Genomic DNA, 13029 nt, shown 5'->3' with positions numbered 1-13029 from the left:
TGTTGGATTTTTTTTTTTGAGATGGTTTATACGGTTTTTGTTATAGAAAGCAATATATATTTATAAAAATAACTAAATTCGAATAACCAAAAATAATAATAATTTAATCTTGCCAATATGTTGTGCGGCTATATTTTTTTTGACCACTGTATTTGCTTTAAGTTTTACCCCGAAAATCCTTCTATAAATAAGATGTGCAAATGCTCTCCTTCCTCGTTTCTTCTTCCTCTAAGTGCGATATCGTGCGCCCCGCAAAAAATAATTTTTGAAATAATAGACCGAATAATTTGTCTATTCAACTCAATAGTACTTTTATAGTTTTCTTGAATTGCTATATCGATTGGCTGGTCCTTCATAATTGCGTTTGCTACAGTAAGGGCATCTTTATGCCAACGACAGTTCTCATGGTTTTTTGCGTATTCCGTCATATGCTTGTAACGAACAAAGGCACGGACAATCAACGAACCGAGTACACCTTGTGCGTTCGCCGGAGGAAATAACACACAATATAAACACAACGCTCCATTTAATTTTTTCGAATATCTAAGCCATGGAGAAAACAACTCTAACCAATCCTGTCTAAATCTTCTGTCTGAATCGTCTTTGGGGAAAATATAATCAACGGGAGGATTCCAGCAACGCCTCAGCATCTCAATTTTTTCCTCATGTGACATGAGGGATGATTTTCCAATCCACTTTCCGATGTCATTTGCTGGAATATCTGATAAATTTTCTATCAACAAATAATAAACTGTGTTTAAATAAATATTCATTTAAACTAACCTTTATAGCTTGAAGGTCTTTCCTGAAGACTTGAAGTAGACGCTGAAACCTCTTCAACCTGTTCTGTAGTTGGTTCTACAATTCTTCTTTTTGGTGCTGCAAAGAGGGTAAAAGTTTAAATTTTGCATCAACCTTCTACTTCGCGTCCTACCTGACAAAAACTTTCTTATGTCCATTTTCTTTTTATTTTTTATTTGTTTTGTATTTGCACACCGCGAATATTTTTTCCCGCACACAGCACAATTAATAGCGATAATAAAGTATCAAAAACTTCCAAATATGTATGTATTCATATTTGGAATTGAAATACTACAGGGTGCTTAATATGATCAACCAGTGTAATTTAAAAATGGTAAATTAATAATACTATGTTCACACAGAGCAATTTCCTTCGATTTTCATTGAAACTCGGCTATTGATGAAAAGGTACTGTGAAAATCGGACCGTGTGTACACACATGTGTAGTATAAATATTAATAGCTACAAAAATTCGGTACTCAACCAAAAGAGCTAGAAAAGGTAAGGATGGAGTTACCGTTTTTTGGTATGTCTTTCTTGGAAAATAATCGTATTTTTAGACAATTGGAAGAAAAAATCAAAAATAATCAAAAAACTATTGCGATTAGTTTGGCAATAAATTTAATTACTTTTGATCATTTATTTTGTGCACATAAATATTCTCTCTTCTTCTAATACAACTTAAAAAACTGCAAGAAACGATGATATTATAACAAAAAATGTAATATATATGTATATATGTCGATATATAAACATAGATATAGAAAAGTATATGTAAAAAAACCTGCAATGCGACCAGAATAAGACTCAAATTTTAGCATTTGGTATAGTAATGATCCTCTATGAATCTCCCCGCTCTAGGACAATTCTAAGGGGTCCCGCGTCGAGCGTTTAGTTTTCCCATAGGAATTACACGTAAAAAAATAATTTCTTGCCTTTTGAGGTCTATATAATTTTCTACGATCAAACTGTAAGAATACATTGATTACATGCTATTTAAATTCCTAAATTATCCTTTTTTAATCCCTTGTTCTATTTGGGTAAAATCTAGAATGTATATGAGAAAATCCCACGAGAAAAAAATGTTTTTCATTGTCACTCGAAAAAATCATAATTGTTTTGTTTTAATAACTTTGGTAATGTTTCATGTTTGAGGCAATGGACGTTGACATCTGGGAAGTTTCAAGAATGTACCACCCAATTAAAAAAAGGCAGCATGTGGAGTATCTGTCGCAGCTATTTTGTAATTTTTAAAATGTTACGATTTTTTTAATTTTAATAATTTAGGTTACTTCAAAATGTTAAAATTATACGATAGAAATGTTCTTCTTTCCAAAACGAACGAATCTAGTGTAATAAGACTTGTGTCTCACTAAATGAAAAAAAATTACAGTGAGTAAAGGTGACTATGATTTATTTATTTATTTATTTATTTATTACGGCTCAAAGCCTAATTCAAAATACAATTTACACTATCCTATCTTATAGGTAAAGTTTTACAAAATTCATATAATTTTGCCTTAAAAACTAAGATTTCATTGCAGTTTTTAATTTCCAATGGGAGCTCGTTGTAGCCTTTTAGGCCTTTGTAGAAAATATTTTGCTTATCTATTTCTGTTCGAAACAATGGCAATTTGAAATTATGTCTATTCCTAGTATTTATATTGTGTGTTTGCTCCACTAAAACTACGTTGTTACTTAAATACTCAGGTACATTTCCATGTTTTATATTAAATATCAACTTCATGGTGTGAAAGTAAATTTTTTGTTTGACACTCAACCAGTTCAACTTTTTTAACATATCACCCGTTCTAGCATCTCTACGTTTTTTAAGAATAAACCTCATGCATCTGTTTTGAAGCTTTTGTAGTTTATCAATTTCTTTGTCTGCTATTATGAATAGGATCGATGGGCAATACACAAAGTGTGGTTCAATGACCGATTTATAAATAATTATTTTATATTTTTCTTGTATATACTTGGTAGTTCTCTGCACAACCCCAATCTTTTTCGCGACTTTCTCCACTATGTAGTTTATATGTTCTTCAAATTTAAGTTTGTTATCAATTATAATTCCTAAATATTTTATGCTATTAACTTTTTGTATGCTTTCATTATTTATTTTTAGCCCACTTAAGTCTTCATCATTAATATTTTTCCTAGTTATCACCATATATTTCGTTTTATTTATGTTAAGCTTTAGCCTATTCGCGCATAGCCATGTGTATAAGTTATTAAGATCATTTTGCATTTTTGTTACCGCAGTAGTAATATTATCATCACTGATCATAAGTAATGCATCATCTGCAAATAGTTTGATCTCACAGTCTTGTATTACATTTATTATATCATTTATATATATGAGGAACAGTATTGGTGCTAGCACCGAGCCTTGTGGTAAACCTATGGGCACTTCCAATTCGTCCGATATCGCTGTTTTTATAACTGTTCGCTGTTTCCTATGCTTTAAATAACTGCGAAACCACGCAAGCTCTATGTCTTTAATACCGATTTGTTGAAGCTTTTTGATAAGTATTTCCCTGTCTACCGTTTCGAAGGCTCTTTTAAGGTCAAGAAAGACAGCAACCACCACTTTCTTATTATTTAGGTCGTCTTTCCACTCCGATATCACAAAGTTAAGAGCTGTTTCGCACGAATGTTTTTTCCTAAAACCCGACTGTTGACTGACAAGTATTTTGTTTGAATCTAGATGTTTTACCAATTGATTCTTAACATACACCTCAAGAATTTTAGCATCACTTGGTATGGTATTTATGGGTCTGAGCTCTTCTGGTTGTATTGTCTTTTTTACTTTTTCAACTGGGATCACCGTTGACATTTTCCACTTTTCTGGTACAATACCATCTTCCAAACTGCTATTTATTATTTGGGCGTAGAAATACCCTGTATACATTATAGAGTCTTTTATTACACCGTCAGACAGAATTTTTCTACCGCCTATTTTGTATTTAAAATCTTGCAGGATTTTTATAACTTCATCGGTTTTAATTTTTGCAAACTTAAATTCGGAATTGGCGTGACTACCACTTAGTGTTATATCGAAATATTCTATAATATTATTTATTTCTATCACACTATTTATAAAAAACTTGTTAAGTCCATTTGCCAAAGCAAGATCATCTTCTACCAATATACCATCGATTACCGCTTTATTAATACCTTCCTTATCACGCGCCAAGCAGACCGTGGATTTAAGGTACTTCCACATTTCTTTGGCGTTGTTTTCATTCATTATGACTTTATTTTCCATGTATTTAATTTTCTTTATTTTAACCAGGTTTTTATACATTTTATTAATATTTTTGTATTCATCCCACAATCCTGTCTGTATAGCACATGTATATAAATAAAATTTATGTTTATTTAATTGTGCAAGCTCTCTATCGTACCACTTATTCATTAGTTTTATATGTACTTCTTTTTCATAAGTTAAATTTTCCATTGCTTGCGTTAAAATGTGGTTCACTAGTTCAACTTTATCATCAATTAATGCGTTTTCATCGATATTAAAATTAAAAGTCCTTAGTAGGTTTAATAAACTGTCATTACTATATTTATCCCAAGCAATAATTTTCTTGGACACTCTCATCTTATAAGATTTAGATGATGGAACATTGAACATTATAGTTTCATGATCGGAAATTTTGTATGCTTGCAAAGATTTACACTTTATTTCTTCTGAATTTGAATATACGAGATCAATTTTAGATTCAGTTGTATCCGTAATTCGTGTATTAAAATCCACTTTTTGAGCCATACCCATCACCGAAAATATTTCATTCAGTCTTGTACTATATGTTGATATATGATTCATGTTAATATTAAAATCACCAACTATTATATTGTGGTTACTTTTTTCATATTTATCAATTAATATTTCATTTAAATAGTCTAAGAAAGCTGCATCACTTGTGCTTGGCGAGTGATAGAGCACCCCTATTTGCCACTTTTTACCCAGTTTTTTCAATTTTATTACAATACACCACAAGTTCATGTTAACACTATCATTGTATATTATATTAAAGTTTATTTCTCTATGTACGTATATTAGTACTCCGCCAGTGTGCCTGCTGTGGGAATCACATCTTATCATGTTAAAAGTTGCTATTTCCAATTCTTTATCTTCAATATCTTTTGTTGTACACGTTTCAGAGCATAATATGATCGCCGGCTTATGAACTTCCGCCATCACTTCCAATTCACTTTTATTCGAAACTATGCTATTAATATTTAAGTAAATACATTTTAATACACTGTTAGCAGCATTTGCAGACTTGCTTTTGCGGTTAACTTTTGCGGGAATATATTCCCTATGTTGATCTACAACTTCTGAGTGGTGTGTTAGTTGCTAATAACCAAGCCTATGCTTTTTTGCACTTAAGTGCTTTAAATAGACTGGACAATCTCGGCTATTACATAAGTGATTTTCGTCTAGCCCTAAGTTCAATTTTTCATTAGCCTTTATGCAATTTATACACTTGTTTTTAGGAGTTTCATTACACTCCGTGGTTTTGTGTTTTCCCAGACATTTACTGCACACTTCTTCACTTTTACAATCGGTCGCTTTATGATTGTATCCTTTGCATTTAAAACACGTTGTCACGTTAACACCATCGTAAAATCTGCATCTTTCCCATCCTATGTTTAGCTTATCTAACTTCATAACGCTAGTAAACATACACTCATCCACCTCTACAATTGCGTTATAATAGGTTTTGGTGTTATTTTTGACACTATATTGTTTAATAACTTTTATTTCGCCTTGCTCTAGGCATTTGTTTTGGTTCTTTAAACATTCTATCAATTCATCACTATTTTTTTTATTTTGATTTGAGAAACTAAAATTCTATTTTTACATTTTTTTTGGTGTACTCGAAATTCAATTTAAAATTGTTATGCACACGAAGAAAGAAATATATATGTGCAATAGAGTGGTTCAAAATTGCATGCGAAAAAGTAAAGTCGGGATTTTAATGCCGGCACCCCCTAGAAATGTTCTATACCGAAAAAAATATACCCCTATTTTTTAATTTGAAAAAAAAAAAACTTAGAGAGTGGTCAAAGCGCTCAAAGTTTTTCATGTATTTTATATGGGGAAAAAACAAGTTTTGTAGAAACGATATAAAATTCTTGAAAATCATTATTTTTAGATCGGTAAACTCGGTTCCTATTCTGCAGTAATAATACCCAATTGTTTCTTTAACCATTTTTTCATGGTAACTATATTTTATAGGTCCGCCAACACCCCCAAAAAATGCAATGGGTGACCAATAAAAAATCTTTAATATTAAAAAATGGTTAAATAAACAACTGGGCATTAATACTGGAAGTCTTCTGAAGAGAACCACAGGTTTCCGATCGAAAAATATTGATTTTCAAGAATTTTAAACCATTTCACAGTGGCCAATTTTTCGAAAAAGCTGGCCAAAAGTCGAAGTCGAATTGTAATCAAACCTTGTGTATTCGTCTTTATTTTGGTTGCTGGTTTTAAATTTCACCACATAATTTCGAAATTCAAAATGGCAGATCCATAATGGCTGCTGTGTACGCTTAAAATAATCAGATTTTTAGCAAAACTAAGGTAGTTAAGTAAAAAAGGTCATGCTTTTGGCTTTTTTGTTATATAATGTGATGTAGTGGTTAGCAATATACGCTATCATTCCGCAGGGCTTGGGTTCAAGCCCAGTTTCCGACCAACATCAAAAAATAAGAAACAAAGAAGTTTTTGTAATAAAGTCGCCCTTTGGCAGCTAAAGAGAAGCTCGGAAAAACACTAACGAGGTCTTAATGTTTGTTTCTAAAAATCTTGATGTTCAAACTGCGGGATTTTGATTGAATCAATAAAAAAGACATACATATTTGTTGGTACAGGAATATATTTTTAAGATAACAATTTTATACACCGTCAGACTCGCAGTCATCTGAAGTAGCCAAGCTCGTATCTATATTTACTGATAGAAATTCCGCATCCACATTTACAACAGTTGATAATAATTTAATGGCATCTGACGACAGTTTATGATTTTGTTTTGGTGGGTTTAAACGTAAACTTGAAATGACAGCGGCCGAGGATACAAGCAGCAGATATTTTTTAATATCCTTATTCCTTGACTCTTGGGTTTCATCGGAAAGTTACCCAATTGGCAGGGGTGCCCATTCAATAATGAGAGGCCCATGGATGAGCACTCTAATATAGTAGTACTTTCTGACATCATGACAGAAATATTTTTTTACATACATAATTTAAATCTTTTAAGCATAAAAAAATTAAGAATCGCGTATAAAAACTGATGTCCAAACTACAGTGGCGGCTTGTGGCAGGTGGTTTTAACCAAGGTGGATGGGAAAAACTTCAACGGTCAAAGAAAATTAGACCGCCCATCTCGACCACTCTCGTAACTATTTTCTTATCCATAATAATGAGTAAACAAAAAAAATCAATCCGTGAATATATATGCCTTACGTCAGTTTTTAAATGGCGTGACAATGAAAAAACATGTTTTACATACTTTAGATTACAATGTCCATGAGCGGATGCTTGAAAACTGTTATTTTTTTAAAGATAATACCACGATTTGAACAATGACGAGAACTCTAATTTACGAAAAGTTTAGAGCGAATTGCTAGCAACAGTCACTTCGATCTCCTGTAGCACTAAATGTCTTAAGAGAATCGCCTTGTTGTCTCATAACGATACGCAGTAGAGCTCTCCTAACAATATAAGATGATTATGCGTACGAATGCACCAATTTTTTTTGGACTTTTGGCCAGGGTTTTCCAAAAATTGGCCACTGTGCATTTCTACGAAAAATTAATTTTTCTCCATATAAAATACATGGAAATCTTTGAGCACTTTGAGCACTCCCTAAATATTTTTTTGATTCCAAAATAAAACAAGTAAGACAGTATAAGAAATTTACCATTATATGAAAAGCGGCCGTAATTCAACAATTTTCAACATTTTGGAGTTTGGTACAAATTGGTAGAACGGTTACCGAGATACATATATGTGATCATAAGCGGGCGGTGCCACGCCCATTTTTTCAAAATTTTATCATAAACTTATTTCATGGTAAAGAATTGATGCAAGCATCAATTTTAAATAAATTAACTTCTGTATTTACTGATTTATCGAAGATTTCGTATTACTCTAAATTACCTTTAAATGGGATGTGGGCGTGGTTACAACAACTGTGCCAAGTTTGGAAGAAATTCGTGCAGCGGTTACCAAGTTATACACATGTAACCATAAGAGGGCGTGGATACGCCCATTTTCCAAAAATTTATAATATTCTTATTTTTCGTCTCAAAATTATTGTAAATATCAATTTTGAGTGAATTATATTCAGTAAGTACTAAAATATTGCATTTTCGTATTTCTGAAAATTACCGTTACATGGAAGGTAGGCGTGGTTATTGTCCGATCTTGCCCATTCGTTCTACGCCCGAAATAAGTGCAGGTATCAAGTTTCGTTAAGATATCTCAATTTTTACTCGAGGTATCGTATGCACACACGGACGGACGGACGGACTGTCACCGCTTAATCGATTTCTGCTTTCATTCTGATCATTGAAGTATACATTTGTCTATATCTATCGTTTTGCCTGTTACAAACAACCGTTATGTGAACAAAGTTATATGTAATACCCTTGTGCACAAGTGCGCTAAATTTTTGGAAAACCGCTGCACCAATTTCTTCCAAGCTCGGCCCAGTTGTTGGCCTTGGTACAACATACCAAATGGCTGAAAGTTTTTAAAATCGGACAATAAGCACGCCTAAATCTCATATAACGGTAATTTAGAGAAATACGAAATATTCGACAAATCAGTAAATATTAAAGCTAATTTATGCAAAATTGAAGCTTGCAACAATTCTTTACCAAGAAATACATTTATAATACAATTTTGGAAAATGGGCGTGGTACCGCCCACTTATGATCACATATATGTAGGAATTAAAGTACATTGATAATTGTATTTTGTTAAATTCAATTCAAGTTTTGTTTTATTTAAATGTTGAAGTTTTGCAATTAAAGTTAAGGTAACGTGAAAGTATCAAATATTAATTTAAAGTATAAAATTTAATCGTCCGTCCGACTACGACTTCAACTTTTCGACTTTCCGACTTTACAACTTTCTAGCTCCACTTGCCGAATTCAACTCCCGCTTAGCTCCATTTGGTTTTCGCGCTCTTAACTTCTTTCTTTTCGGTTCGTGTCAGTGTTGTCCATGTTTGTATTCCTGTCCCCGTCAGTAATAGAAGTGTCAATGTCTAATATCAAATATCCCTAACCTACACTCGGCCATCCCGCAATTCATTTGTCTTGGATGACACTTCATCTTCTTCGTCTGTCCAACGTTTCATGAAATCGATACTGGTATTGGTTGCGTTCGGCCCGTCAAACTGCGCTGCTTTTTTCATCTCATAACGGCCCTTTCTCTTTGCTTTAGTTACTTCGTAGGGACCTATGAATTCGTTCGCCAACTTTTTGCCTGCTACAAATTGCGACCGTTTAATTGCTACCAAGTCACCATGTTTGAAATGTGTTTCTGCCTTTCGTTTACCATCGAACGTCTTTTTATATTCTGCTTGAACCTTTTCGATCTGCTTTTTCACGTTCATGCGTAGTTGCTCGCGTTCCTCATCAAAATGTGATAGCAATTCTTCCTTGAAGATATCGATGATGCTTTGGTTCAGGCCATCTACCCGCATTTTAAAACCAAACAAAACTTCGAAAGGCGAACGTCCGATAGAACGCTGGACACTACTATTAATCGCTTTTTGTACCCCAGAAACTTTTTTGTACCACTGTTCTGGTTTTTCTGATGAGATTTCTGACAAAATTGCTAATATGGTTCTGTTAATCCGCTCTATTTGGCCGTTACCTCTGGGAACACCCGTTGTTATTTGTATGTGCTCGATACCTTGCGTCTTGCAAAACTCTGCAAATGCGTTGGATGTAAACGCTGGCCCTTTGTCACTTACTATTCGTTGTGGGTTGCCAAATATTGTTTGCCAAGACACTAACTTGATTAACACCTCGTCGACACCTGTATATTTGGTTGGGTATAATCATACAAACTTGCTGAAGCCGTCCACTAAAGCAGAAATATGTTTGTATTCCTTCGATGTCGCGTCTAGCGGACCCAAATGATCGACATGAATTGTACACAAAGGCAAGCTACCTTTATCAATGCAACTGAGGAACCCCTCCTGATTTCCTGCCTTTTTGTTGTACAGGATACATCGAATGCAATTTTGTACTACGCTTTTAACCTTGCGCTCCAAATGTGGGATAAAATAGTGTTGCTTAATTTGCTGCATTGTCTTCGCTGTGCCGAAATGACTGGCTTCGTGAGCTGTGGAAATAACCTCCTTTTCCATTGAACGAGGAACCACCAGAACATCCATCGATTTCTTTGCATAAAATACCGCCTACTAGTTTGTAATTATCGTATTGGCGGTCTTTCAAAATTTCAATAATCGCCATTAGCGCATCATCTGCTCGTTGTGCTTTTTGTAGTATACATTTAACCTCAGAATGTACGTTAATAGTCACTGCATGCCTGCTCAGGGCATAACATGTCTCATTTGTTCACCCTTACGATGCCTGACTGTAAAGTTGAAATCTTGCATGTACATCACATATCTGGAGATCGACGGCGACAAATCCTCTTTTGTTGTCGTTTGTTTAAAAGCAGAACAATCTGTTATCAAAACAAAATCTCTGCCTAACAGGTAGCGGCGCAACTTTTTGATTGCTAAAAACGCCGCTTTAATTTCCAGATGGTAACTATGCAATTTAGCATCTGCTTCTGTAGTCTTCTTGCTGTAGAAGTAAACTGGGCACCATTTTTCATCGAATTTTTGCAATAATATAGCACCAAAACCGAACTTCGACGCGTCAGTATGCAATTCGGTTTCTGCTTCTTGCGAATAAATCTTTAATACTGGTTGATGAATCAATGCGCTCTTTAAGGCTTGAATTGCCTGCAGCTCACTTTCGGTAATGACAAATTTAGAGTGTTTTCTAAGTAAGTTCGTTAAGGGTCTTGCAATAATTGAGTAATTTTTTATAAATTTTCGGAAAAAACCTGTGAGACCCAAAAATGACTCAAGCTGTCTAACATTTAGCGGTTGAGGAAAGTTCCCTACAGCTTTTATCTTTTCATCACAGTGCTTTATAGCGCCACTTTCAATTGTTAGACCCAAGAACTTTACTTGTTGCTGTAAAAACTTGAATTTTTCCCAATTTATGTCTAAACCATTATCTGCTGCCACTTGGAAAACTCGTTTAAGACTTACTAGACCGGATTCTGTGTCTTTCGAATAAACAATTATATCATCCATGTAAATTTGTAAAATTTGTTCATAGATTAGATCTCTAAATATGGTGTTAACAAATCTTATAAAATTTGCCGAATTTTGCGAATTGCAAAAACCAAACGGGGCAAAATTAAACTCAAACATGCCTTGTTGGGTTACGAATGCCGTGTATTTTCTACTTGCTTCTTCAACAGGTACGTGCAAAAATGCGCTTTTTATGTCCAACACACTAAAAACCGATGCTCCTACAAAACTGTCGATAACATCTTCCATAATAGGAATGGGAAAACGATCTTTAAAAGTAATTTTATTTAATCTACGGTAGTCGATGCACATTCTCTTAGACCCGTCTTTTTTGTTCACCAGAACGACGCGGCTGCAGTACGGCGATGAAGATTTTGAAATGATGCCGGCTGCTAACCATTCGTTGACTTGAGCTTCAACTATTTTTTGCTCCACTTGAGGTAAGCGACTTGGTGATGCGTATATAGGATCCTCTCTTTCCAGAACAATTTGCATTTTAACTGGAATTTCCACTTTTTTGCTGGGTCTGTAGCTATTTTGCATGCTTCGAGTTTGTGGTTTGTAACGTTCCGGCGCGACAATTTGATTATTCGTATTTATTATGTCAATGTTCATCATTCTGCGTACTTCAGTTATTACCGCGCGAAAAGTGTACCCGTTTTCATCTGAGCTATATCGAAATTTTCTTAACACGTCGTACCCTATCACAACATCGCAGTTTATGCTCGAATCCAGAACTATTACAATACAATGTTCAAGTGTAATCCCATCAATTTCGAATTCGCAAACAAATTGTCCGATTGGAATTGTTATGGCCCCACCGAAGCCCACTATTTTTGCTGAGTATTCTTTAATTTGTTCTATGTTAAAATGCTTTTTGAAAACGCTACTTTTCACCAACGACACATCCGCACCACCGTCAATTAAGCACTCAAACTTATTGCCATTCAGTGAAATTTACGTTTTTGTTGCGTGGATTTTTGTTACAGTCTTTTGAAATATGTCCGCTTTCGTTGCACCTGAAGCATTTTTGTCCACTTTTACACCCGTTCCTTTTATGGTCTGCCGAACCGCAATTAAAACAACGCAAGACTTTTGGTTTGGATTCGAACTTTCGTATTGTCGACTTGTTTTTAAACACACGCTCGTAAATCTCAAACCGCTCTCTTAACTCTTTGTAGTTTTGGGCACAGTAAAGATCGATTTTATTTTCAGGTTTACCCCAAATACCATCTACTATGTACCGGATGATCGACCGCTCGTCGACCGCACCTAGTGACCCGATTTGCTGCATGTTCAAGATATATTCGTGAATACTCTCACTTTCTTTCGTTTTTCGTCCAGTTAGTTGCTCGTGTATATCCGCGCTACTGTAGTCCCGTCGAAATTCTTCAATCAACAGCGTTTTCAATGATTCGTAGTCATACACTGATACTGTTTTTTAAAACAAGTCCGCACTTTTTATTATTTTATTTCTTGCAAATACATATTTTTGAATATCCGACCACCCGTACGCTTCGGCGTTATCTTCGAAGTTTTTAATCCACATATCAATTGATATTCCCGTGTCGCCTTCAAAAAATGGAATTGTTCTTTCAACGTTCACCACTGCATTCCACTGATCCATGTTGCTATACGATTTTTCGTTGTTTTTATTTTCTGTCATTATTTATTCGTTACTAAAGAGTACGTTTTCGCTACTTCTTTGCACTCGTTTCCTTTTATTGCTTGTTGTTTTGCTTGGGCTCTCGTTACAACTAAACCGATTTGATCTCCATTTACACTCATATCCTTATGTATTATAATTATTCATGTCTTTGCTTCTTGTTCTGATTAGTCTATGTACATGTATTTA

General features: G+C 34.4%; 1 long non-coding RNA gene across 1 annotated transcript; it reads right to left on the bottom strand.

Moving 5' to 3' along the window:
- Positions 1-697: 697 nt before the first annotated feature.
- Positions 698-1014, bottom strand: LOC118754922. Its single transcript, XR_004994956.1, has 3 exons — positions 935-1014; positions 784-879; positions 698-721 (listed from the first exon to the last, which is right to left on the bottom strand). It is a non-coding gene; the product is annotated as an uncharacterized LOC118754922 (long non-coding RNA).
- Positions 1015-13029: the final 12015 nt, after the last annotated feature.

The sequence above is a fragment of the Rhagoletis pomonella genome, unplaced genomic scaffold, assembly GCF_013731165.1.
Source record: "Rhagoletis pomonella isolate Grant_MI unplaced genomic scaffold, Rhpom_1.0 Rhpom_scaffold_04926, whole genome shotgun sequence".
Classification (NCBI taxonomy): Eukaryota; Metazoa; Arthropoda; class Insecta; order Diptera; family Tephritidae; genus Rhagoletis; species Rhagoletis pomonella.
This window is presented reverse-complemented; position numbering and strand designations above follow the sequence as displayed.